The 25,210-nt window shown below is 41.3% G+C and overlaps 1 protein-coding gene across 1 annotated transcript in view; it reads left to right on the top strand.

Moving 5' to 3' along the window:
* The first annotated feature begins 3,974 nt into the window (after positions 1-3,974).
* OCA2 (OCA2 melanosomal transmembrane protein) overlaps positions 3,975-25,210 on the top strand; it is a 189,950-nt gene continuing 168,714 nt past the window's right edge. Inside the window, exon 1 of the mRNA XM_005151395.3 lies at positions 3,975-4,079. The gene's annotated coding sequence lies outside the window, so the exon portion shown is untranslated. The remainder of the gene's footprint in view (positions 4,080-25,210) is intronic.

The raw sequence follows: 25,210 nt of genomic DNA, 5'->3' as shown, positions 1-25,210 counted from the left end.
ATTTCAAACCTTGGTCAGTTTAACAACAAATAGGTAGTTTCACCAATATATTAAAATATCAAGTATGTCTCAAGAAACTCACCTCATAAACACAGTAAATATTTAAGTTTACAGAAGTCAGAATAGAACTCAAGTGCTAAATAAAATGAAACCACTCTGAGTTGTAAAATGTTACAATATTTGCAATACCTATCCTAATAACCAGGGAATAAATGGTATGACACTACCTTCTACTGGATTTTAAAGTAAAATATTAGTGCTCTGGCACAATTAAATCTTCTTTTCCCACTTTGAAAAACTAGTGCATACATTGTGTAGCAAACACACCATAACTGCCCAAATGCTTCTTGACTTCAATGAGTTACTCGAACAGGCTGCTCTGGATGTTTTGTCATCAAGCCTTGTACAATGATCTCATTTTCTCAGAGGCAGTATGTTATGAGTGTCATCATACTCTTACTCACGTGCAAATACCTGAAGACATCTGTCCCTTACACTTCCTCAAAAGCACTTTTTTTTCCCTCGTGTCCAAGAACAAACTTACCTTTACTGACAACAGTAACTTTCTCTCTACAGTCTTTACTAGATGTGATCTCATAACATGCTAGTATTTTTGCATGCCTTTTTTTCCATTGCAGATTCTTCTGCAAGCATAATGTATGGTGCTCCATGTAGTACATCACTACCATGTTAAATGCATTATTTTCAGAGACTTGAGGCATACACTAAGCACCACTTTCTCTAGTACAAATACATGTTACCTTGCTATTTTTTCTTGTATTTAGTAATAGAATTAGGGAATCAAAATAACTTTCATTAGCAATATAAGAAAATTCAACAACATTGACTTCCCAGCTTTCACACTTTCTATGCCCAGCATACTCATGGAATGAATGAGAACATCACAAACATGCATATGAGTGTAGCAAAGGCTACAGCACTTTGTGTGCAAATAATCTGCCATTAATTTGAAGTATTTCTGCCAATTCCATTGTCAGTGTGTGTATGCTGGAGTGTGGTCTTCAGTGTCTTGTTCACTGATGACATTAATGAGCCTCCTCCAGCCTTTCAGTGTTCATCTGCATCTTTTTGCTGACATCTCACTTTCTGCTTTTCTATGGTAATTTGTAACCCTGCCTGCCCCAGCCATGCAAGGGTTGTATTCTCCCCTCTGCCTGTTCCCCTCAGCCATCCTCTGATTGCCTTTCTAGGCACAGACTTTTTAAAGAACTGACTTGACTCAGTGTATTGATTTAGCCTTTATACTCCAGCCTCTGTATTAATACCTGTATCTCTATAACCCATAAAGCCATTCCCATTCTTCGGTTTTCTGCCAGAGGTTTGTTCAAGACCTAGCTGCTGGCCATACAGGTCTTGGAAGTGAGCCCTGACACACTTTTGCTGAAATTCTTATTGCTCTTGCTTCATGGAACTAGGAGAATAATAATAAACACTTGATGCATTTTCCTTCCATTTCTCATCTTGCTCAGACACCAGCCCCTGTTTACCAGCACATAACTCAGGATACTGAAGTCATCTGGTGTTTTCTTCTGAACTATGGAGTCTTCCAGGATCTGCTCAGCTGTAATTTGCACAGGATCTGCAACTAACCTTCTTAAACCCCTTTCTATCATAAGGTGCCCATCTGCTTCCCATTTTTGTTTTGTCCCATGCGTCCTGAGTGTCTTGAGTTTGCCTTAATCTGTTTTCCCTAAGGATACCTTGCCTCCTATTTTTTATGCTGGGCAACACTTTTTTGCTGCTGGTGAGAATCACTTCAGTTAATCTCTTCAGTACACTCATCTGGGTAGGCTTGACTCTTGTAGGCTTTTTATAACCTGGGAGGGAAATGCTGCAGCTTCTTCCAGCCTGGGGATGTATGCAGCTTTCGAAAACCTGGAAGAACACAGCGAGTCCATGTCATCATGTAGCACTTATACTTTCTGTGTGCACAGAAGACTCTAGATTACCACTAGAGTGCATGGAGATACTTATCTGACACGTAAACTTCACAGGAAACATTTCTTTTTACTTCTCAGGATTTCTGCCTGGCCTTACACTCAATACTGCTGTCTCAGTGACATTGCACAAATCTTGATGGAAGTGTAGGTTAAATGAGTTAATGCATGTTTAGTGAACTTTTACGGCAAACAAAATAGTCTGCATCCCTTTGAAGTGTGCCCTCCTGAAATACTACAATTGCTATGCAGATCAGCAATGTTTTATTCACTTCTTACCCTGTTTTCTGTCTTCTGCATTTTACATTATCTGTATAGAGGGAAACTTACTATTTTTCTGTACTTTGGGATTCTCAGCCATGGCTGAAGCATCTAAGCAATAGAAACACAAATATATTATAAAGTTGGAGATGGATAATTTATCTTACTAAAGGGATTCTTTTTTTGTACCAAATAAGCTTTTAAAGGAGAATTGGGATCACTGGTCTACATAAAATTGGATGGGAGGACACCTGTATATTTATAATCTGTATATTTATAATATTTTCATGGAAATTATATTTGCTGCAATTAAGAAGGCTTGTCTCACTGGCAGATCTACTACCACACTGAAGCAGTCATGGAGTATGTGTCCTGTGATACTGAGTATAGGTATAAATAGATTTCTATTCACAAAGCATGAGCAGGCACTTCTTCAGTTACAGGGGTGTAAATAATGTCCTAGAGTCTACGCTATTGTCACCTTGGTGTTTTTAGACAATCAGACTAAACTGGAACCTATTTTTACAATAAAAGAGCATCTATTAAATATGCTTTACAGCCTAGGAGAAAAAAAATCTCCAAACTTTGAAAAGCATACTTTTGGACAATTAAGTAACTCCAGCAACAGCACAAATGGAACAATTCAACAGAAACTGCAAAATGGTCTACCTTAGTGCATTTCTTCACCAGACTCATATAGTACACACCTCTCTCAGGACCAAGAGAAGAGTCAGGCAATGGATGTGCATTCATGATGCTCATAAAATGAAAACATGTGAGATAACTATTGATGACCTTATGGATAATCCTGAGGGAGCTGGAAGTGTTCATCTCTTCCTTGAATCTTAGAAGGTCAAAAATAGTTACTCATCTTTCAAGAACAATTGCTTCTTCAGGAAGGCTCAGATAGCAAACCCCATCATTACTGCTTAATGTCATGAAGCTCTTCAAGGCAAAATGTCAACAGCATAATTCTTTTTTTGAAGAATGAATTTTATATTACTTGCCTTTGTCTTATTCTGCATCTTGCTATCATACTAATGTAGCATCTGTTTCCTCAGTTGACATATAATGTACAGGGAATGTAGATTATATTATATTTTATCAGTTTTTGTCTGATATTGGCAAAAAAGAGTTTGGGTGGTGTGGTGCTTAATTAATATTGCAGTTAGTACTGCAATGTAATTCATAAATCTTTGAAATCACAGAATAAAGAATGAGAATGAGTGTTTGTCAATATATTTTTTAGTACTTTCTGATGGCAGAAAAAGTGAGTTTTCACTCCCCTTTCAAATACAAGCAGTTTTTCATAGAACTATTACATCTGTTCTTTTATAACTTCAGTGGCAGTTTCATAACAGTACTTCTGCTCTGTTTTCTTCTTGCTTTCTGCCCAAACTCAGGGCAGTGCCTGAAGTGTCTGCTCAGTGAAGCTAATAATGATCAGTGTGCTCTTTCTCTTTTGCCACTTGTTACACCCATCTCAGGCTTCAGAAGAGCTGTGTTTGGGCAGGGAGTAACCGGTCCTGGGAGTAAGTCAAGTGCTAGTTCCTCACTGAAGTCACATGATGGCAAATCTGGGAATTCCTGCCTCATTTATGAGTGTGCACAGGATACAATGCCACTTTCTCCCCATCCAGAGATGCTTACTACAAAGAACTGAGCTGAATTCCATAGCGACAAGGTCATTTACCCAAATAAACTCTTTCTTCAGAAAACACCAGGCATCTTGCAGCTCCCTCAGCTGAACCAAGCCTCTTTTCCTTTCAACATCTGTGATTTTTATTTTTATTTTATTTCATTTCAGAGTTTTTTATTTTCAAGCAAAAGAACTGCTTCAGAAATTCTTCAAAAGAGCAGGTAAAATGCAACTTTTCTAAAAGAAATGCTTTCTAGAATAGCTTGTTGTAATTCAGTTATCTTGAGAGGATGAGTTTTAATGTATGCAATAAAATATTACATATTAAAACTTAGTCAAACTTTGCAAATAGCGCAGGATCTCTCAAGAGCATTTATGTGTACCTGAGTATTCAGCTTTTTAAAACATCAGTGAGACACATTGAGTATATGTTACAGGGTTTGATGGTTCTTTTGGTTACATTTCCTTTTACCTTTGCATTGTCTCAAACATTAACCTTTCCCAGAATATTTAATATTTAAAAGATTGGTTTAACTTACTTTAGATTGTAGATTCCTTCGGGACTCAAACTTACTTGCATTTTTAATGGATATTTTTTTGACTCTCCTATTTAATTTATGTGCAAGGGAAGTGCTTCAGGCTTACTTCTGGGGCTAGATAATTCTGTAAAATATGACCCTTCATGTTTAAAAAGTGTCTTTAGGTCTCTGTGTTGAGATAAAACATTCGTATTGTGGAGTGAATTCCTGTCTGAAGTAAAATGATTGAATAAATAATGAATGCAGCAGGTATATACTCCTATTCCTTTTCAACAATTTCAGTCATGTTGGCTGTATTTGTAACAGGCTGTTGTGATTTTTCCAGTCATCTTGCTGGAGCAGTCTGACAGCAGGAGAGCAGCTGGAGACCAACAATGGACTTGCCTGTTGTGCTCAGCCCTGCATTTGTGGCAGGTCTAAGAGGGTGAAACCGTCTCACCACTTCCCAAGAGCTTGAGATTTTACAGATTAGGTGTGAACATTTGGTTTTCAATAAAACTTAAGGCAAGAGGTTGGAGGATCTGTCATTTAAATGTTGCTATATATTTTTTATGGGAAATATTCATATGTATACTTTTGAGAATAAAATCTATTACATATAGATGTAATAAAGATGTTGAAGAGCTGCAGCTTTCAAGAGGTATGGTTAAGCTGAAGTATAGGGATATTTTTGTGCTTCTTAATATAGTCATAAGTGGAAAACACTCTTATTTGCTACCTGAACTCTCATAAAAAAAAAAAAGTTGGTCTTCTTATATAGTGCCATCAGAATTCCTGGTAGTTTCACAAGGGGAACTCCTGCATTGCTGCAGAAAGCTTAGCTTTCAATGCAGACCCTGATCTATCAGTAGGAGGCTAATTTGGACCTCATCAGTTCTCTCCTGAGGCATCCATATGCTTTCCTCTGAGTTGAGCAGGTCACCATGAGTTAGTCTTAAAAATCACTGGAACAAAGAAAGGAAACCATGGATGACAGAATTACTAAAATTTAGAGCTGAACAGATCCTGGTGAGTTAATGAGAAGAATTGCCTGGCTTATAGGTTTTTATACAGCAAAATCTAGGAGAAATGGTTCCTCACCACAAGCCTTTAGGGGCGATGTTTGAGCAGGAAAAGAGGGAAAGAAGGAAAACACAGGCTTGTGGCCATGTGAAACTGTTGAGGGACAGAAAGAGAAGAGCAGAGCGCTAGTCTAAGGGATGTATCTACTATTTTCCCTTCAGAAAGTGTGTTAAAATAAGCTATAGCCTACTGGGAGAACTGAGAAATTTAAACTTTCGCCTTCTTTTTCATTAATAGAGAAATAACGTATAAAAGGGATAAAATGTGTCACATAAGACGGGCCTTGTTAGTCCGAGACAATACAACAATTATTTCTACATGGTTTCCCAATAACAGTAGCTGTAGAAATACTGAGAAAAAAACTCCATAATATAATGAATACATTTTTTTTCTTTCTGTGACTGGGTGCTCTTGCCAAATCACATTTTCCCCTGAGGATTAACTTTGAACTGCCAATTAAAAGTTATTGCTAAATCCTGTTACAGCAGAAAGCCTTCAGGTTATTATTGTTAAGATTTGGCTGTCGTCTCACAGAATAGATTAAACTGCTGGGGTTTTGGTAAATTACTTCTGTAGAATAGCTACATAGCCATTATATGTTTTAGGGGAAGGGTAGCAACTGTATTCAGTTAGGGTTATTTTATTCAATTAAAAACAAAAGGAACAAAAAGTGAAATTGAGACAAGAGCAAATATTATCATATTGTGTTAACAGTGCAATAAAGTTTCCCTATTTGATACAGTGATGACCTGGTTTCTTCTTCAAGAGCATTACAAAACCCCATCAGCCTGTTCCGCTTACAAAAGAAAATTATTACTTAAGTCTGGGTACCAAAGGTTGGATGACTTTTCTTACAATTTTTGGGCAAAGAGCCAGAATACTGCCATAATCCTACTATTTTCTGGCAGGCACACGCTGTGTGTGTCACTGCTTCGAGCAGGGACAAGTTGAGCATTATCTTAGAAACCACCATGTGGTAATGGTTGGCAGATGTTTGCTTTTTTAATGTGGTCACTGTAGGATCATCATCTGCTCTAAAATCTGCATGTCCATCTAGGAACAGATCAAACAGGAAAGAGGAATGAACCCACTGATATTTCAGTTTGGCAAAGAGAAGAAAGAAAACAGTCTGTGTCCATTAGAAAAGCTGCATGGGGCTGCCAAAACCATCCATTCACACTAAGTGCAAGGTTCTGCACCTGGGCCAGGCAATCCCAAGCACAGCTATAGGCTGAGTGGAGAGTGGATTCAGAGCAGCCCTGAGGAGAAGGACTTTGAGGTGTTGGTTGATGAGAATCTCAAAATGACCCAGCAGTGTGTGCTTCTGCTATGCAGAAGCTCAGAAAGCAAACTGTATGCTGGGCTGCATTGAAAGGAGCGTAATTCTTCCCCTCTATTTGTTCTTGTGAGACTCCACCTGGAGTACTGCATTCAGATCTGGGGCCCCCAACCTAAGAAAGACAGACCTGGAGAGGAGGGCCACAAGGATGATAAGAGGGCTGGAGCACTTCCCATATGAACACAGACTGAGAAAGCTGGGGCTATTCAGCCTGGAGAAGAGAAGGCTGCGTGGAGACCTCATAGCAGATTCCAGTACCTAGAGGGACCTATAAGAAATCTGGAGAGGGACTTTTTACAAGGACATATAGGGATAGGACAAGGAGCAATTGCTTTAAACCAAAAGAGAGGAGGTTCAGCTTAGACATTAGGAAGAAATTCTTTATTGTGAGGGTGCTGAGGCACTGGCACAGGTTGCCCAGAGAAGCTGTGGCTGCCCCATCCCTGACAGTGTTCCAGGCAAGTTTTGAGAGGGGCCTTGAGCAACCTGATCTAGTGGTTACAGGTATCATTACAATTATTAATTTAATTTAGCATAGAAAATTGATCTGCTAAATGTTTGTTTTAATTACATAAACCATCTGGGCATGATAGTATATTATAACTTGTAATTTCAAAATTGACAAGAGCATTGATTATTCTTTTTCAAGAGGCTGGCCTAGGATTTCTCTGGTTGCTTCACAAAAAGGGACAGCAGGGTTTTTCTGCTTGTTTCATTGGCTATTTTTATTTTATTTTATTTATTTTTTTTCCTGTACTAGTTCCCAGCTACCAAATTCTACTCAGCCCAACTAAACTGCTTTCTGCTAATACAGCTGTGATGTTGTAGCTTGCAGCTCAGCCACCAGAGGCTTGGATGTGGGGAACAAGCTAGTGCCTAATTCAGCTACTGCCACAGCTGGGCTGCAGTTCTCAGCAGCTTCACAGAGAGTGCCTACTAAGAGCTCTTCTCCAGCAAGATTAGAGTTGGTGCCATGATTTTTCACTGATGGATATAATGACCCCTGAGCAATGTTTAGTCAAATATAAGGGAGAGAGACTTGGCCATGGTGGGGTATGCCAGGGCTGCTCTAAAGCCAAAGGTTTGCTGTGATCACAAGCCTTGCACTGGAATGTGTAATATTTTCTTTTCCATTATTCATAGGAACACTCATTTTTTTACCTGTATTCAGATCAGGAGGATTTCTCCCAGTCCAGCAGCAGGAAGGCAGTACGGCTACATGAGTTCTTTTGGATTTATGGGTTCCTGATTATATGGATTTGTCAATAACTATGCAGGGAGGTGGCTGTCCTATGAGGCATGAGGTACAAGTGCGATGTCTTTTGTGTTCTGTGGGGAGCAGCAGCAGGGAGAGCACAGCAAAGTGCACGATGCAGGAGCTGCTTCAGCAAGGGTGCTGGGAAACTTGCTGGAAAGGGTTTTTTTTGAAACTAAATCAAAGCAGAAATATAAATGTGACAGTCCACGTTCCTTGAACAGCAAAGGATGTTTATGGAAGATTTTCCCTCTGAAAGAGTTTCTCTTTCAGAGTACCAATGAAACATGACATTTTGCGATTGCTCGTCATAGAAATACATTTTTGTTATGGCTTTGTAGGTTTGTAAGCTTGCAATTTGTTTTTTTTTTTTTTCAGGACAATTGGATTGGTTAAAGTGCCTTGTGGAACTGTATTTATGTCATAACACAAATACCACAAATATATAAGATTTTTTTTTCCATTTTCTTGGGAATGGGGCAGTGTTCAAGGTGCACAGTGCCAAAAGATGTACTAAGTACAAATTGGAGAGATGTTGCAACTGTTCAGGATATAGCACTACAAACTACTCTCAGACTAGAGTCCCTTAAAACGCAGGTTCTCTTATGACAGACATTAATCATAACCTATAGGCATATGCATAGTTGAGGCAATACCTCTTTGTCTGTAGCGACATCATCTAATAGTTGTATGATGCTGAAGGAGCCATTTTTCTGTTTGCACATCTTCTCTAGTGATTGATCTTTACAAATGGTATATGTTAATCTTAGTCATTGTAGCTCTTTGCAAGGACCCTTAATTTTAGTTCCTAGTGGAATTCATGCAGTAGAAGCAACTTTCACAGCACTGTAGAGATCTCATGATAGATGGGTAATTTAGAAATCTGTTTTAATCAATCTAACCAGAGTTTTGTAGGTGGAAATATTTGTCAAAGCAGTGTCATTTATCATCAGTAATGTTCATACCATACAGTACTTTTGAATATTTGCCATTTGTGTTCAAGAATATATGGAGGCAGATTTCTGGTTAAGAGGGCTCTTTAAAACAAGACAAGTTTCCACCTTTTTGGTAGCTCTGTCAACATGTTTTCTTTTACCTTTTCAAATACAAAATGCACCTTCATGAATCTCTGTTATTAATCTTCTATTTTCCTGATTAGGTAATTAAACATTTTTGCTTTGTCTCATCAGTAGCGGGGAGAATTTTACCTGGCAATTGTGAATAGCAGTAGGCTAATTACAGAGTCTGAATACAAATACTGCTGGAAAACTTGGAAACTCCCCAAAGTGAGCCCTGGGATATACATGGATGAGACAGCTGTGTGCCCCTAAGATAAGGTCCTGAAAATGGTGACAGAGGGAGGGGGAGGCAGAGGCACTTCAGCTGTGCTTCTGTAGGAAATGAGGCAGCTGAACACACTCACTCACTAATAGGCACAAGAAAACTTACTGGGAGTGCCTTAAATACCCTCAAACATGGCTCAAGCTTCAGTAAAGGACCTGATTTTTTCAATACTAAACTCAGCTTGTTATAATCAATTGAAGGCTAGAGCCCCTTGGTTTTTTTTTGTACTGGTGTTTTATACTTGCTTATATAACTACTAATACACATTTTTCAAAATTGGCAGTCTTGTGCTTGTATGCCCTTGCTTGGTTTACTTTAAAACCTCCTAGTGAATGAATAGGGGCTAATTTAGTTTATAAACTAGTGTTTTACCTTGCAGATACAGTTTCCCATTGAAATTATTTTTCCTGGTGTGTTACACTAAGAAGTTCAGAAGTACAGGAGAGAAAGTGCTTAACTATAGCCAGTAGCAGACAATTATCCTTTATCTGAGCTGGAGCTTGGCAAGCTTGTTGCCCATGGATGACTCTTCATGTGACAGCTCAAGAGTACTCGGACAGAGCAGGGAACTGGGGTAGGTTGCTGTAGGCGTGCAGGGAAGTGGGAGGTTTATTCATAAATCCCCATCTCCTCCCATAGTGGATTTTACATCTTGATTGTCTGCATCTAACCCGGAACGCCTCATTGGCGTCTGCAGGATTTTACAGAACAGTCAGGCCAGTCAGCTAAGGGACAGGCATCAGCCAAGCACTCTTGCTGCTATCATGTGCATCGGGGTCTGGCCCTTGCCTGGTACAGTTTGGTACAGGCTTCGCCATCTTCTTTAAAGCAAACATCCTTCTGGGCAGAGTGGGGCCCAGACTAGGGTGGTGGCTTGTGCACATGGGGTGGAGGGTGAACTTTTCAGAATTGCCTTGGTAAAATAAGGATGCATATTAGCTTTGAAAACTGACCTTATGGATTGAGAGAGAGATACCCAGTTCTGCCTAAAACCTTCCTGAAAGGGAATTACGCTTAAGAAACATTTACCATTGGTGTTGAGTTGAAATGAAGTATCCATGAATAAGAGGCAGATGAAGACTCTGTGAAGGACAGTCTGGTGCTTGTGCTGTCCTCAGTCTTGGGAGACACAAAATCTACATCTGTGTCTTCCCAGAGCTGTAGCCTATTGGTTATCAGGAGCCCATTCCCTTCTTACATTGGGTTCACATACTCAGGGAGCACCTGGCTCAAACCCTGGGCTGCTTTGGGTATCTCAGATTATAGTACCTTAGTCTGCCTTAGCTGTCTTTGAAGCCAGGCCTGGTTTGAGCAAGGTTTGGGCAAGGCAATCTGCAGAGGTCCCTCCCAGCCTTGACTGTTCTTGTTCTATGTCCTCTGCAGTAGGGCTTTGGCTGGCTTCAGATCTTCCAGGGAAGAAACTTCAAGCTGCATCTTACCCACAAGAAATAAATACCTTGTCACAGGCTGACAAATCTTCTTTTCCCTAATCCAAGAGATATGCAGAAATTGGTGGAGTTGACCAGTTTGCAGAAACTGGTGCAACTCCAACAGCTTCTTCTGGTACATATTAGCATCAAAATACCCAAAGTCAGGTCGAATGCTGGGCTGGTGCGACATTCAGATGCTTATCTAGTGTTAAACCACAGATTTTAATCCACCTCCCCTGTATTCCAAATGAGCCCTTGGTCTTCTTGATGCTTAGAGTCCCTCTTCCAGTCTGGTTTTAACCAGAATGTCTGCAGTCATCCAGGGAAAAAACTTCTTTTAATAAAATATCACTTGCAATGGGGTATCACCTGCTAGGAGCTACTTGCAACAGGAATTTGAGAATTCTTGACATTTTCATGGGTTCAAAAGATGGCTGGACAAGTTCATGCCATGGAAGTCCAACAAGGGCTGTGGAGAGCAAAACTACCATCACTTGGAGCTGCAAATCCTTGGATACTGGGGAAGGCAGGACATGGGACTTTGGGCAAGGGAGGGCAGCTCTGAGCTGGTCCATAAGCATGACCTTGGCTGTCGACATGACAGATGAGCTGAACTGTGACTTAACCTTAATCTTCCTGCATTTCAGCAGCAGCACTGTGGTTCTTCCACAGACCACATCCTAATGTGATAGTGTATCCTTGTGTCAGTCTTACAAACTAATGTACATCTTTAACAAAAGAAATGTTTTTGCAAGCACTTCTTTTATATCCCTGACTTGAACCAAGGAAGGTAATGAAAGGAGAGTTTCTTGTGCCATTGTGTATTTACTGTTTTGTTAGGCTGCAGGCTTTACATTGCATATGTAATTTTGGGCAGCAGCTAGTGCTTTGTGCTTGTGCCTGCCTGTGAGCATTTTGAGTAAAAATCAAAAACAGGAAAGAAAACGAGTTTAAAAAAATTAAATGTGAATTTAGACTGAAAGAAGCATCTTCTTTGGAAAAGTAGATGTATCAGTCACACACACATAACCACTTACATTTAGAACTTGTATTTGCCTCAAGGATTTAAGGGCTGTTGCTCCATGTCTGTATCCTGAGTGATCAGTGATGCACTAGACTTTCATAGAGAGGTACTGTCTGGTTGTTAGGGAGTACTCCTTCCCTCCTAGCACTATACAATGCTGCAATGTTTTTCTCCTGAAGAAGGAAGCTGAGTGATTTAAATGAATAATATGGTCTTTGATATCAATGAATAATTTCATGGGTTTTTATTTAAGCACCACGTGGAAATGAATTTTCTTCTTTTTCTCCTTGACATTTTCCGTGTATTTTCCTTGTTAGCTTCCAAGACCATCTAAGCAGTGAATTTTTTTCATGCCAGCCATGACAGTTTTAGCTGGGTCTGCCCTGGTGGAGAGGATGCCTTGCCTCCAGTGCTCTGCTTTGCAGGGGCACTGAATGCTTTAGCTAGAAGCCAGAAAATCTCTCAATAAGCTAAAGGGTAACTGGCCATCAAAAAACTCTAGAGTAACTGTATGTACAATCACACCTAACTTGGTCTGGGGTTGAACAGGGACCTGATGTATCAGGAGACACTCCTACATCCCTTTTTCTGTTTTCAAAGAATTTCTCATCAGATAAGTACCAATTTATGCAGTGAATCACTTGGTCATTTCTCTTTGGTTAGCAAAGGACATACTTACTGTTGTGTATGCACAGCTCAGCACAGGTATGTGGCAAATATATGAGGGTTATAACTTTATAAAGGCTGTGTGATCATAATACCCTGAGATTACCACTTTCTGCTAACACTTTTTATGCAAGAGATTTCATTACGTGGCCCTTTTCTTTGTCTTGGACATATAAGCTGTTTGAGCACTAGAACCCAGGGTAGAACCAGTGTAGTCTGCCCTGTGGAGGAGGACTTGGGGGTGTTAGTAAATGAGAAAATGAACATGAGCCAGCTTCAGTGTGCGCTCAGAGCCTAGAAAGCCAACTGTATCCTGGGCTGCATCAAAAGAAGCGTGACCAGCAGGTCGAAGGAGGTGATCCTGCCCCTCTACTCTGCTCTCATGAGACCTCACTTGGAGTATTGTGTGCAGTTCTGGTGTCCTCAACATGAAAAGGACATGGAACTGTTAGAACAAGTCCAGAGGAGGGCCACGAGGATGATCAGGGGACTGGAGCACCTCCCATATGAAGACAGGCTGAGAAAGCTGGGGCTGTTCAGCCTGGAGAAGTGAAGGCTGCGTGGAGACCTCATAGCAGCCTTCCAGTATCTGAAGGGGGTCTATAAGGATGCTGGTGAGGGACTGTTCATTAGGGACTGTAATGATAGGACAAGGGGTAACGGGTTAAAACTTAAACAGGGGAAGTTTAGACTGGATATAAGGAAGAAATTCTTTACTGTTAGGGTGATGAGGTACTGGAATGGGTTGTCCAGGGTGGTTGTGAATGCTCCATCCCTGGCAGTGATCAGGGCCAGATTGGACAGAGCCTTGGGTGACATGGTTAAGTGCGAGGTGTCCCTGCCCATGGCAGCGGGGTTGGAACTAGGTGATCTTAAGGTCCTTTCCAACCCTAACTGTTCTGTGATTCTATTCTGTTTGGGTAAGCCCCTGTTAGGAGATTATCCTAGGCAACTAAGATCCTGATGAAATGCCTGCATGTACTGAAGATTTTATGACTGAAGATGTCAGCAGTGACTCTGTTTTGTCCATTCCCTTTCACTGCTTCTTATAGCACTTTTTGTGTCTCTTTCTGATCTTATTTTTCAAGGCTTAATTGGGCATAAGTCTCAACTCTGGCACAACATATGTGCTTCAGCTTTACTGAATTAAATAACAGTAAATAAATTCATTTGCATGCATGTTGGAACCACAGTGAAACCAAGTCATTGCAGCCTGGCTGAAAATAGGAAACCACAGACAGCTTCATTTTGATTTCAAAAGTGTATATTTTCCTGTTTTGCCAGAGGTACAAATAGAGAAATATTTGCCACTGACTTCAGTGAGGACAAAGTTCTTCTCATTTCACAGAAATGAAGGTTTCACCCAAAGCACTTTTCTAAAGCAGATTTGAAAAATGAATACCCAAAGAAGTTACTGGGGTAAGAGCTCTTGCATTACACTGAACGTGTCTGGTGTTTCGCAGCAGGTCCCCATGTGGTTATCCATTTCCAGGTCTGACACAGAGGTTCTGGTGAGGATCGTCAGAGTGGCAGCACTGGGAACAGAGCCTGCACACCATGACCATGCTCCGAGGTTCACAGTGATGATGTACTTGTATGATCCAGTCCTAAGACCATCATCACACAGCTCGTGATTTCTCCTTTGCTAGCTTCAGGTGATAGCTGGTCAGCAGGCAGCCATTATGCCATAGCTGTTGTGCTGGAAGTGATTTTGTGTTCCAAATGTTTCTGGAGATGCATTCCTCATGGATAACAGCACAGGGAGTCTGATATTTCCCTCAGTAAACCATTTTCCTGTAGCTTCTTTCTCTGATGAGCTGCGAAAAAAAGTCTGAGTTCTACAAAACCCTCTGACAGCATGAAGCCATTTACCTTGTACAAATTCCCTTGGGCTTAGGACAGGCAGGAAAGGGGCTTTTGCTGGGCTGGCAGTCTTGTCCCTCTGCCTTACGTACTTAGTACAAAAAGGAGTAAGTGTATTTAGTGGAGTACTTTATTCTTTGCCTGTCTGACGACAATGTTGTTGCTGATAGACTTGCAATACTGCTGTGGTTTAAGTTGATTTTAATCTCAAATGACTAAAAATTTCACATGTCTGATGTGGTAAGTTCATTGATGCAATCTTTAGATGTAGGAAATCTGAGACAGAGGTTTTAAAAGGTTTTCTTGGGGCTACCCACTATGTTAGTGGCACTGACCAAAGTTGATATCTTCTGGTAGGGCTACATTTTAATGCCCTGTCTTTGCTTCCTCAGACTGCGCATGCCAGCCCACATTCACTGCTTACGCAAACATCGGGGATATTAAATGTGTGATATCCAGGCTTTTGAGTTTCTTATCTCTGTCTCTCTTAAGAGAGCCTGGAAAAGAGAAAGCTCTCAGGGTATCTTAGTGTTGTCTTTAACATGCAAAGGCAGTTCTAGAGGAGACAGAGCAGGTCTCATCTCAGATGTGCACAGTAAAAGGCAGGAAGTGACAGACTCAAGCTACAGTAAGAAAAATTCTGCTGGCGTATAAGGAATTTTTGCTCATGATGAGAGTGTGTTAGCACAGCAACAGGCAGAAGGAGGCTGAGGAATCTTTGTCCTGGGAAATATTCAATACCTGGCTAAACAAGACCCTGGGTAACTAGGATTCAGTTTTGCATTAGCCTGGGTTTGGACTAGAAGACCTGCACAGGTGCTTTCTAACCTGAACTATTATATGGTGCATATCATATCATTAGGTGAGAAAGCAGCTTGCAGTATTCTGAGTGTTAAAAAGAAGAAAAGGCACTCTGCATTAATTTTCCAGGATCCCTTATTATGCCACACAGTGAATTACACAACAACATGGATCAGTAACACCCCCTGCAAGGCTGTTAGATGCTCCTGCTTGTGCAGCACAAAAGCACGTGTGCATGGGTGGGCACTGGGGGACAAGGGACTGCCCAGATAAGTGAGGCTGCCTTTCTGGCAGTGCAGCTGCCCAAGCACAAGTACCTTTGGGTCCCACTAACCTCACCAAGCTCCCCTTGGGTGCAAGGGTCGCTTTTAGTACCTTCCCAAGGAGAAGCAGGGGCTGAGGTATTTCATGTTTGAAACAAGAGTAGGGCTGGTGAGAAGAGCACATAACTAAGCTCCTCTTTGGCATGGCCTATTGGAAGACATTTCTGAAGGTTCAGCAGTTTGGGGCTGGGAGGTGAGGCTGCAGGCACCAGCAGTCATCATCAGCTTCCTCCTCTACAGGGTGGGTGAATGAGCTTCTCCACTGCGGTGGGAGTCATGAGGAACAAAGACCTTGAGGAGTCCTGTTGACTACAGAATCTCAAAGGGAAAGAGCAGAGTCACTTCTTGACTCCCTTAGAGGGTTCATTTTGAGAGTCTTCTGCTTTTGCTGCTGGAAAATCCAATTAGAATACAATGTCTGGATAAATTTGGTATCTTCAAAAGCATAATGAGCTCTTTGCATTTTGTGTGTCTCTCAGCTAATGAGTTCTTCACTTTTATACGGAAGCTCTGAAGACAGATTTTTATTATCTTTTTATTATTATTAAGAAAAAAGAGTCTAAATACCTCTCAGTACCTCTCAGACATCCTTCCCATGTCAAGGGCTGCCAAAGAATGCAGAGCGTGATTTCAGCTTCCTATTTCATTGCTGAAGTGGCTCTATAAATAACAGCATTCAATGAAAATTTCTGGCAGAAGCATTGCTTTTTAAGCATGAAAATGTACAAAAAAAAAATCTCAATAACTAGAGGCTTTTCTTTCACCTAAGCCTCTGAACGGGTTTATAGGTCCAAAAGGAACAGATTACTTCAAGTATTTTTTTAAAACAACTTTTCTACTGTGATAACCATTTCTGTCATCCCTGGTTGTTATCAAAGATCTGCAAAGCCAAGGTCTAAAAACCAAATTCCAGTTGGTACTGATGCTGATTTATTTCCTAAGCTGGAAAATTAACCCCAAATGAATTTGAGATCATGGACTAAAAATAAATCTGTACATCTGGACTTTCATAGCATCTGGGTCTTGAGGGGGACTCTCAACTCCACCTCTCACATCTTTATCCCACATTCGAACATTTCAGTCAGTTTTACAAGCATTGGTAAAAGCGTTGGTGTGCCTTGTCTAAGCAGATGTTCCAGTGATAACTCAGGTTGAGAAGACATTGTTGGGCTGCTGTCTTCAGTAGTTTGTTTCAGTAGTTAATCAATGTGACCACCAACAAAAAAGGCAACAAAATTTGTCCTGTATTTCCTGTTTGAATTTATCTGACTTCAGCTTCTAGACGTCAGTCTGTGTGAAGCTTTATCCGCTAAGTTCAAGAGTCTTTTAGTATCAGATTATTTTCTCTTTTTTTAAGAAATGGGACAGATTGAATACCTTTGATCTCTTTCATGAGAAGGCATCTCTCCAGCCCTTGAAATATTTTCACTGAGTTTATTCTGCACTGCCTCCCTTCTTCCAAATTCCTTTCCAAAATGAGAGCCCCAGCATTGTACCCAGCTCTTGGTGGGTAACAAATTCTTATATGGAGGGGAAAAAAACAATCTCAATTCCTACCCAATACATGCATACATGGTGCATGAGATTGTAGGCTTTTTGTGTCTGTTAAATGCTGGAACATTTTGCAGGGCTGTGGCTCCTTGCTATAGAGCTTTATTTTGTGTAAATAGACTTCATTCCTTGTTCCTAGACCTATTATTTGCACAGGTCTGTTTGCAGAGGTGCTTGCTCGGAATGGGTCCAGATGGATGCCTTAGAACCACTTTATCATAAAATCATAAATAATTCCAAGGGCAATGCTGTCCATTAAGTAAAAAACATCTCAATAATTTTGGGGCATGCAATCCTAAACTAAAGGTGTCTGTGTTTTCAAAAGGAGCCTTCCCACAGTTCCAGCGATATTTGGGCTAAGCAACTGTTGCTGGTTTTCCTTACATTTTTGAAGGAGCAAAGTTGTGAATTAGTTTTGTTTAGTCACTTACTGAGCTACAACACTGAGCATCAGAGAGTGCTTGATTTACTTTCATATAACTGATATTTAACTTTAAAATGCAGACTACTTGGATGTCAGAGAAAGTTAATAATGAAGAATTTTCTATTGCTGTGTTAACTGAGGACTATTTCTGCTGTAAGGTAACTTTTTATGAACTTTGATAAATGAAAAGTCGACTTCTTTATCTAACAATTATCCATAATCTAGCAATTATCTTGCATGAAGCAAAAGAAACAAATGTCTGTAGTTCAATGTGAAATTCATACATATCTTTGAATAATATGTCTCCTGAACTATGATCCATGATTAAATTAAAGCTTTGGGATGCATGAAATTACCTAGTCATTGTCTTCGACGTTCTTGTGACTACTAGTGTGAGATTTCCAAACTGTATTGGGGTAAAGAAAATTTCGTATTCCAGTGAAACTGCTGCGAAGTTTAGATAGGTCAAATTATCTCTTTGAAGATATTAGTCCTATTCCCACCAAACCTAGCATTCATTTACACTCCTTTGACAGTGAAAATAGGATTTAGAGTAAGTGCAGATGTATCTTGCTCCAGCTTTATGGTAGGGAGGAGAGTCATTAGTGTGTGTCAGGCACAACAGTTTTGTCTCCTTTCCTCTTCTTATTTGTATCTGTGCTCTACAGTGGAATAGGATGTCACCACCATAATAAAAGGATAGAGCAGAGTAGAGCCAATTGTCACACATCAAGGTGATAGTTTCTTCCAGCCTTCTGTCAAGCTCTATGACCTGCAAATTATATTTTTCAAGGGCTATTTTTCAGTAGGGATTCTTAAAGGGATGGTGTAATGATGGAGGCCTAAAGCTGGAGGTGAAACAAACTCATGTGATATTTTTCAGAGCTCGAAGCTGGCTGTGTCCATGGGTTTGCCTTGATACAAGGTGATCATGATGCTCATGCATGCTCATGGCAGCTTACATGCAGCCATTGTGCTGCCCTGCAGACAACCAGAATCACTGTGTGATGTTTCCACTTCCATCTGAACTGTTAGATGCTAAAAAACTTCGAATGAGAATAAAGAAAGAAAGAAAGGGGAAGGTGGGTTCAGTCTCCTTCCTCCCCTCTGTTTATCTGTCATGATATCGCATTGTTCTATCACTGAATGGTATTTTTTTGATTGTGTAAGGCTGCCATGTCACACTGGACTTAGTGTCTGAAAGCCAAGAATACTTGGGGCACTGGAGGATCATGTGGCTATTCTTTTAGCCAAGTTTTCCTCAGATCTTTAAGCAGCTCCTTCAGAAATTCACTCTTGCTGCAGACTTTCTGGAGACTTGGAGGGATTCACAGAAGGGCTCACTAATGATTCTTCTGTGCAGTGAACTTTCTGCCCAGGAATGCACTGTCTTCCACCAGTGCCAACAAGCAAAATCACTTGTCGGGGGTAGTTACTTAAGATTATCTGAACAGAGAGGCCACCCTTGTTCCCCCTTTCAGGGAAACACACTCAGATGTACTCTCACACATAGGCCAAACATCTTTGAAAGGCTTGATCCAAAGCTGAGTGAAGGCAGTGGAAGGACTCTCACTAGCCTCAGTGCATTTTTTATAAAGCCCCAAGGCAAGGCTCACATTCCATACATTTTATCTTGGATTTGGATTTTCATAAGCTTTAACACTCCAGAAAGCTGCCAGCTTCACAGATCTACATCCCATACCCCATGCTTTCAGCCTTTTGGTCTTGCAGAAATGCTTTAAAGCTGTCAGAGACGTTAACAAATTTGTCAGGACTACAACATGAACTAGTGCCCCCTATGGCACAGAAATACCAGTTTTCATTGAAGACACTGTGTTTCCTTCTAAGGCATGATTGTTTGCATCTAAGAAACATGAACGTAAATAAAGGTAGGCTCATTTAAAACATGAGGCAGGTAAAAAGCCGTGTACAGCAGTAGGGTGCTAACAGAGTGCCCAGACCCAGAAAAGACAGTTCTAAATATGTCTGGTTTACATTTTCACCCTTGCTTACTCAGTGTAGGCTTGGTCAGTTTTTAATACCAGAGCAGGTCAGTAGAATAGCACTGACGTTTCTAATCCAGACTGAGACTTATTAGCTAAATCAGGTCTGCCCCTTTCCCAGCTAAAATCAAAGAGAAACTTTGACACAAACAAAACCAAATCCCTTTGACTCTGCAAAGAAGAACAAGTACTAATGAACTAGCAATGTCTGAAACCAGTACAGCTACGTTCATTCACAGGGTCACTGTCAGGCTCCTGGAATGCCGTGCTATTTGCCATGACTGTCTCAGGAGATCATTTATTTTTGCATTCATTGCTTTATGGGACAAGAAATAGCTTTGTCCTGTGGTAATCATCAGTTTCTGAGCATAACCATGAAACTATTTAGTACAGAAATAAACAATTTGTTCAATAAATAAAAATGTTTTTTAAAAGGAAACAAAAACTTTTTTGAGCATTGAATATGGAAATGGATCTGTACAAAATACTAACCTACCTCCCTTAATGTCTCTCCTTTGGTTCAGTTATCTTGGATGCATTATGGCCAGTGTCAACAAATAATGTAGCAGTTATTTTTACCTGCAGTGAAGTTAAAACTCCAGGCATAGTAGAAGGCTATGAAAAATTGACATTTATTCTGAAATGGTTGCTGCACCAAAGAGCATTACACAAACCAAACTCGTCTGATAACATTAGGACAAAGAGACCACTTAAAAACTGCAAGTCTACATCTCACTGCACTTGGGTCCTGTAGGAAAATATTTATCTTATTCTACTCTGCAGCATGTTTGGAATAGAGGAGAAACCAGCAATACCATGAACTCTGCTCTTCTGCACCTGCTATTATCTTTTTACCATGGTACAGCTGCCAAGGCATACAGAGGCTCTAATTCCTCTGTGCAAAGAGACTCCTTATCATCTTCTTTTCTATGAGGTAAATTTAGGCTAACAGCAGACAGGAGAAATGTGACATCAGTGCTTATTGTGTATCAGTATTCTAGCTGCTGAAGCAATTTCAAACACCTGCAGTTTATCAAGTTAGACATAGGAATGATTGGTACTGTGGAAATAACAATCTAGATATGTCATTCAGCAGTCAATAACATATATTTTCCTGCACTTTGTTTTAGGGAGCTTGGTGTTCAGCTTCAAAGTCTGTAGAATAATTTGTTAAGGACTTGTAACATTTATTAGTAGAGTACAGGCATAATACTAATAAAAAACCAATCCCTGATGTAGATGCTCCTTTTCTACTTGGAAACCTGATTTTCCTGTTATTTTCTGAAATAGAGCAGAAACTAGACAGGCTTATTTTAATAATTTCAAAATATAGTGTTAACCAATCAACTCCTTCCTACCATGTTGCTCATTATAGTAAAAGGAAGATGTAAATACCTCTATATGCATCAAAAACCAAGCTATAGCATTGCTGTATACTTAGTCAGACATGTCTGAAGGATAAAGAGCCCAAAGTAAAAATAACAACATTGCCAATCTATAATAATCATTAAAGACCTGTTGGAAGATATGTAAGATTTCAGAATAGTCTTTCATAACAGCCTCTCTTGCCTGTGTTCTCACCCTGTGCTGCCTTTGCTTGCAGCTTCTGGGGACACCCAAGACCCTCGCAAGTGCCACAGGGCCTGGCATTTCTTGCCTGTCTCTACCTTGAGACCTCAGAAGTTACCCACAGAAGCTCTTTAACGCGATCTGAAACCATGAGGTCTCACTGTCTTCCCTTGACCATATAATGACGGGTTCTGAAAGTGCAAAAGTGAAGTACTGAGCTCTCAAAAGTCCTCTACAAAAGCTACAGTGCTGGAATTTTACTCATAGGTGTGAATCTTTTCACTTTCTCACACATAGTTGCCAGGAATGGCCTTGGGCATCTCAGCAGGCTGTTTAGCTTCTTTGAGCTAACAACATGGCATTTGCTTTTTAAAAGAATGCAGAATCATTAACTTCATGGCGCAAAAAGCAGGTCTCATAGCTTAAGGAGTGAAGAAAATCCTCTCTGGGTTTACACTTGGGTCAAGACTGGTTGTGACCTCTTTTTCCTTTCAGACCTGCCTGGTTTCTCAGCATCTTTTAATCAGAGAAAGCTGTATACACTGAGTGGTCACCAGCTATATTTTGGAAGTCTCTTCTAGCATCTCTTTTCTTTTTTTTTGTATCACCCAAAGTAAGACCAAAATCCAAAAAGTTTGTTTCAAAGTTACACGATTTTCCATTCGACAAAGCTGTCTTCTGACACAGCCCTCTGAATCTCTGAGCTCATAAACTTAAGATAGTGTTTAGCTGCTTTGTACTTGGCTGCTTTTCTCTCCTTTTAGTCTAAGATGTTGACACTGTTTTGGTTCCAGTGAGAGTGCCTCACAGGCCCTGTGCACAGTGATGCAACTCTCATACTCGAGCAACCTTGGCTGAATAATTTGTTCAGTGGCTTGTTGTATTGATGTTCACCCTCCCTCCCTCTTCACTTGTTCTCATCTTACCAGCAAGAAGTCTACTTCAGTATATGCAGTGGTTTGTTGATGTGACAGCATTAAGTCATGAAATGATCAAGCTCCAACACTGATCCTAGTAACTATACAGCATTATTTGGTGTCACAGGTTTCATGTTCCCAGTGACTCCAGTCCCTGATGTTAGGCTAGTGATAGTTGCTGGAAATTCACTGAAGCTGAGATGTCATTACAACACACATCTGCCTCAGGTCAGGTCCCTAGCTAGTAAGGGAGAGTTCCAGGCACTTCTGAGGCATGCTGCATTGACCCTGTCCCAGGGGTCCACTGTAGTATGTGCTGGATGGGGGATTGGCTGCCAGCACCTGTCTCTCTCTATGGGCTTTACAGGGATCTAGGACATGAAGGTGGTGGAGGGGAGAAGCTAACTTTCCAATGTATTGCAACTTATCTGTATCTGATTAGACAGTAAACGTCTGCCTATTTATTTGAATGTGCTTTGTGTTGTCCTCTTTGACAGATGCGATAAGAAAGGAAAAAGGAAATTACTGTTTTATCTGGATTTTTTTTCTTTTCCTGGTAGCTGGCCTATTTGATTGCCATTATGTGTGCAGTGCTCCCTGCTCCTAACGACCAAGCTGATACATTTTTCTTTCAACAAAGACTCCTTCTAAAAGGCTCTGGAAACCAAATCTGTAGATTAAACACTGAGCAAGAGCAGGGCATTGGAACATAAACATGCAGGGACAGAGTGTGTTCTTTAACAATGCCCAATTTCTGGGGATTTTTAGCATAGGATAGTGGTTACATGGGGAAATGAATCTTTGAACAGGATGAGCAGTTACTGCCTGGGTGATGATGTAACCTCTGTTCAATGCCACCTTCAGCTGGACTGGATGAAACTTCAAAAATTGCTTTTTTTTCTGGCAAATTCTTAAAACCTGGCTGCCCTGACCATGGCAGCCTGTGCATGCCCCTGTGCTGCTCATCACCTTAAGATACATACAAACCTCTTCCTGTTGCACGAAGGACTGCCCTATCAGACCATTCCTGAGTATGCAGAACGAGTGTCTGCTGGCTAATGTATAATTATATATACTCATGTATATATATGTATGCATACCGATGTACAGTCTGGGGAGCGCTGTGGCAGGAACTGTTGGGGTTGATCCGGCCACGGCCAGGCCCTCCTCCCTCTCGCAGGGCGCTTGCAGGTGCGGCCCGGGGTTGCGGATTCTCCTTCAACACCCGGCTTTACAAATGGAATCCCTTTAAATATGTTTTTCCCGGGGAAAACGCGTTTCTGGTCGGCGGTCAGGCTGCCAGCAGGGGTCAGCCTGTGCCCGTGTATGCGCCGGGCTGCAAGCGCTTGGATCCGGGCCGGTGGGCTCAGGCTGTGGCCGTTTTGAGCGAAGCCTCGGGGCACTGAAACTCTTGCTAACGCTTAGTGCTGCCCCGCAGGACTACCCTAAGGCACTCCAGGAGCGGCAGTGTTGGTGCCGCAGCTCTGACCATCCCACAGGTAGCGTGTCCTGCCCGACACAGGCACTGGAAGGTGACCCAGGGAAGACGCGCATCCTTCCCTGTTCTGCTGGCAGCATGGTGTTTGAAAGTGTTGCCACATTGTGCCAACGCTGTTTTTTTTTTTTTTTTTTCCTATTACATCTGCTCTGTCATGCTTATTTGCCACAGTCCCTTCTGAGGGACTATGTCAGTGCAGCCTGACAGTTTTGTGCTTTCTTGGGATGCAGATGGGCACTACATTTTCTTTCCTCAAGGCTGCTTGCTTTTGCTTCTGTGCTATGGTTTGCTGCCCAGAGTTGCAATGATGCAGTCACCTGTGGGGTTGCACTTCAAAAAGGAGAATAACAGAACATATTTTTTTTCTTTCATCAGCTGTCCTGCAAGTAGTTTCTCCACAATGTTACTTTTGTTTTAGGGCTCACAAATGCTCTCCCTCTTAAGCTGTTTTAACCATGCCTGTACAATAAGCTTGTCCCCTGAGCAGACTTCGCCATCATGACTATCCTTATCATCATGGGTAGCGATGGACCTCCACCCTGCAAAGCCTCCACTCCCACATCTCCCCTGGGCTCTGCAGCTGTCTAGTGTCTTCAGGAGTCAAGGCCGTGTCTCCAGGCACAGCAGCTGCTGGATTGCAGCAGAATCAGCTGAGTGTGAAGGAGACTGGGGACTCATTTGCAGAGGCAAATGAACTCTGACCACAGAGTTTTAACTTTGACCACAGAAAGGTTTTTCCTGTGTCTTGTTAAGCTCAGGGGAAGCTGTTGTGCTGGCTCCTCATCAGCCCTATGAACTCTGTGAGCAGTGGGGGGAGACAATCAGCCCAGGCACTAACAAATTTGAGGTCTTGTGTATGTAAAAGGGACTGCTGCATCAACACCACTATAAGGTGGGCAACCTGTTCCAGTATTTCAGCACCCTCGTGGTAAAGGATGTTTTCCTCACATCCAGCTTGAACCTCCCCTCTTTTAGTTGAAAACCACTACCCAACCTGATGAGAGAGAATATAAGGTATTTGGGCTTTAACATTATTTTTGTGTCTGGGAACAAACACCTGGGAATGGATCTCATGTGAACAATTTGAAGCAATTTCTTCTTGGGCAGGCCAATGGAGACAAAGCTTCCTATAGCCTCTCACCCTGCTTCCACATGCCAAATAGTCCTCCCTGCAGCTGTAAGCCAAGAATCCAGGGGGAATTTAAGTAGGGAGTCTTATATTAGGCATGAGCCTCAGGTAGTCTTATTTGTATGGTAGATGCATAATGATAAAGGTTTATCCACATCATTCCCCTTGTCATTGATGGGTGGCATGAGATGACCCCAAAACCATCGAAGAGTCAGCAGCAGCAATCTGTTTGACCTGCCCTGAAAGCTACTCTCTGCACACCATACTCTGTTGTCTTCCCACTCTGTCATGCCTCCCACAGTGGGAGCTGCTCTGTGCAGCATTATTCTGTGCAATGTGCAATCCCTAGCACCACCCTATGGGATAATGGGGATCCTATATGTAGGATTGGCAGGGTTTCCATGGAAAACAGCTTCACTGGAACATACTGTGAAATCCTGATGTCAAAGTGATTTGCTACACCCTGTATGCCAAATCCAGTCTTACCTTCTTCCTACAGTTAGAAGCACCTTCTATTTATAAAAGAAAACACACCAGTTAAGAAATACAGAGAACTCTTGTTTGCACATCACAGCTTTAGACAATAGACAATAGACACCCTTCCTTTATTCAAAA

Source organism: Melopsittacus undulatus, chromosome 2 (assembly GCF_012275295.1).
Source record: "Melopsittacus undulatus isolate bMelUnd1 chromosome 2, bMelUnd1.mat.Z, whole genome shotgun sequence".
NCBI classification, from domain to species: Eukaryota; Metazoa; Chordata; class Aves; order Psittaciformes; family Psittaculidae; genus Melopsittacus; species Melopsittacus undulatus.
This window is presented reverse-complemented; position numbering and strand designations above follow the sequence as displayed.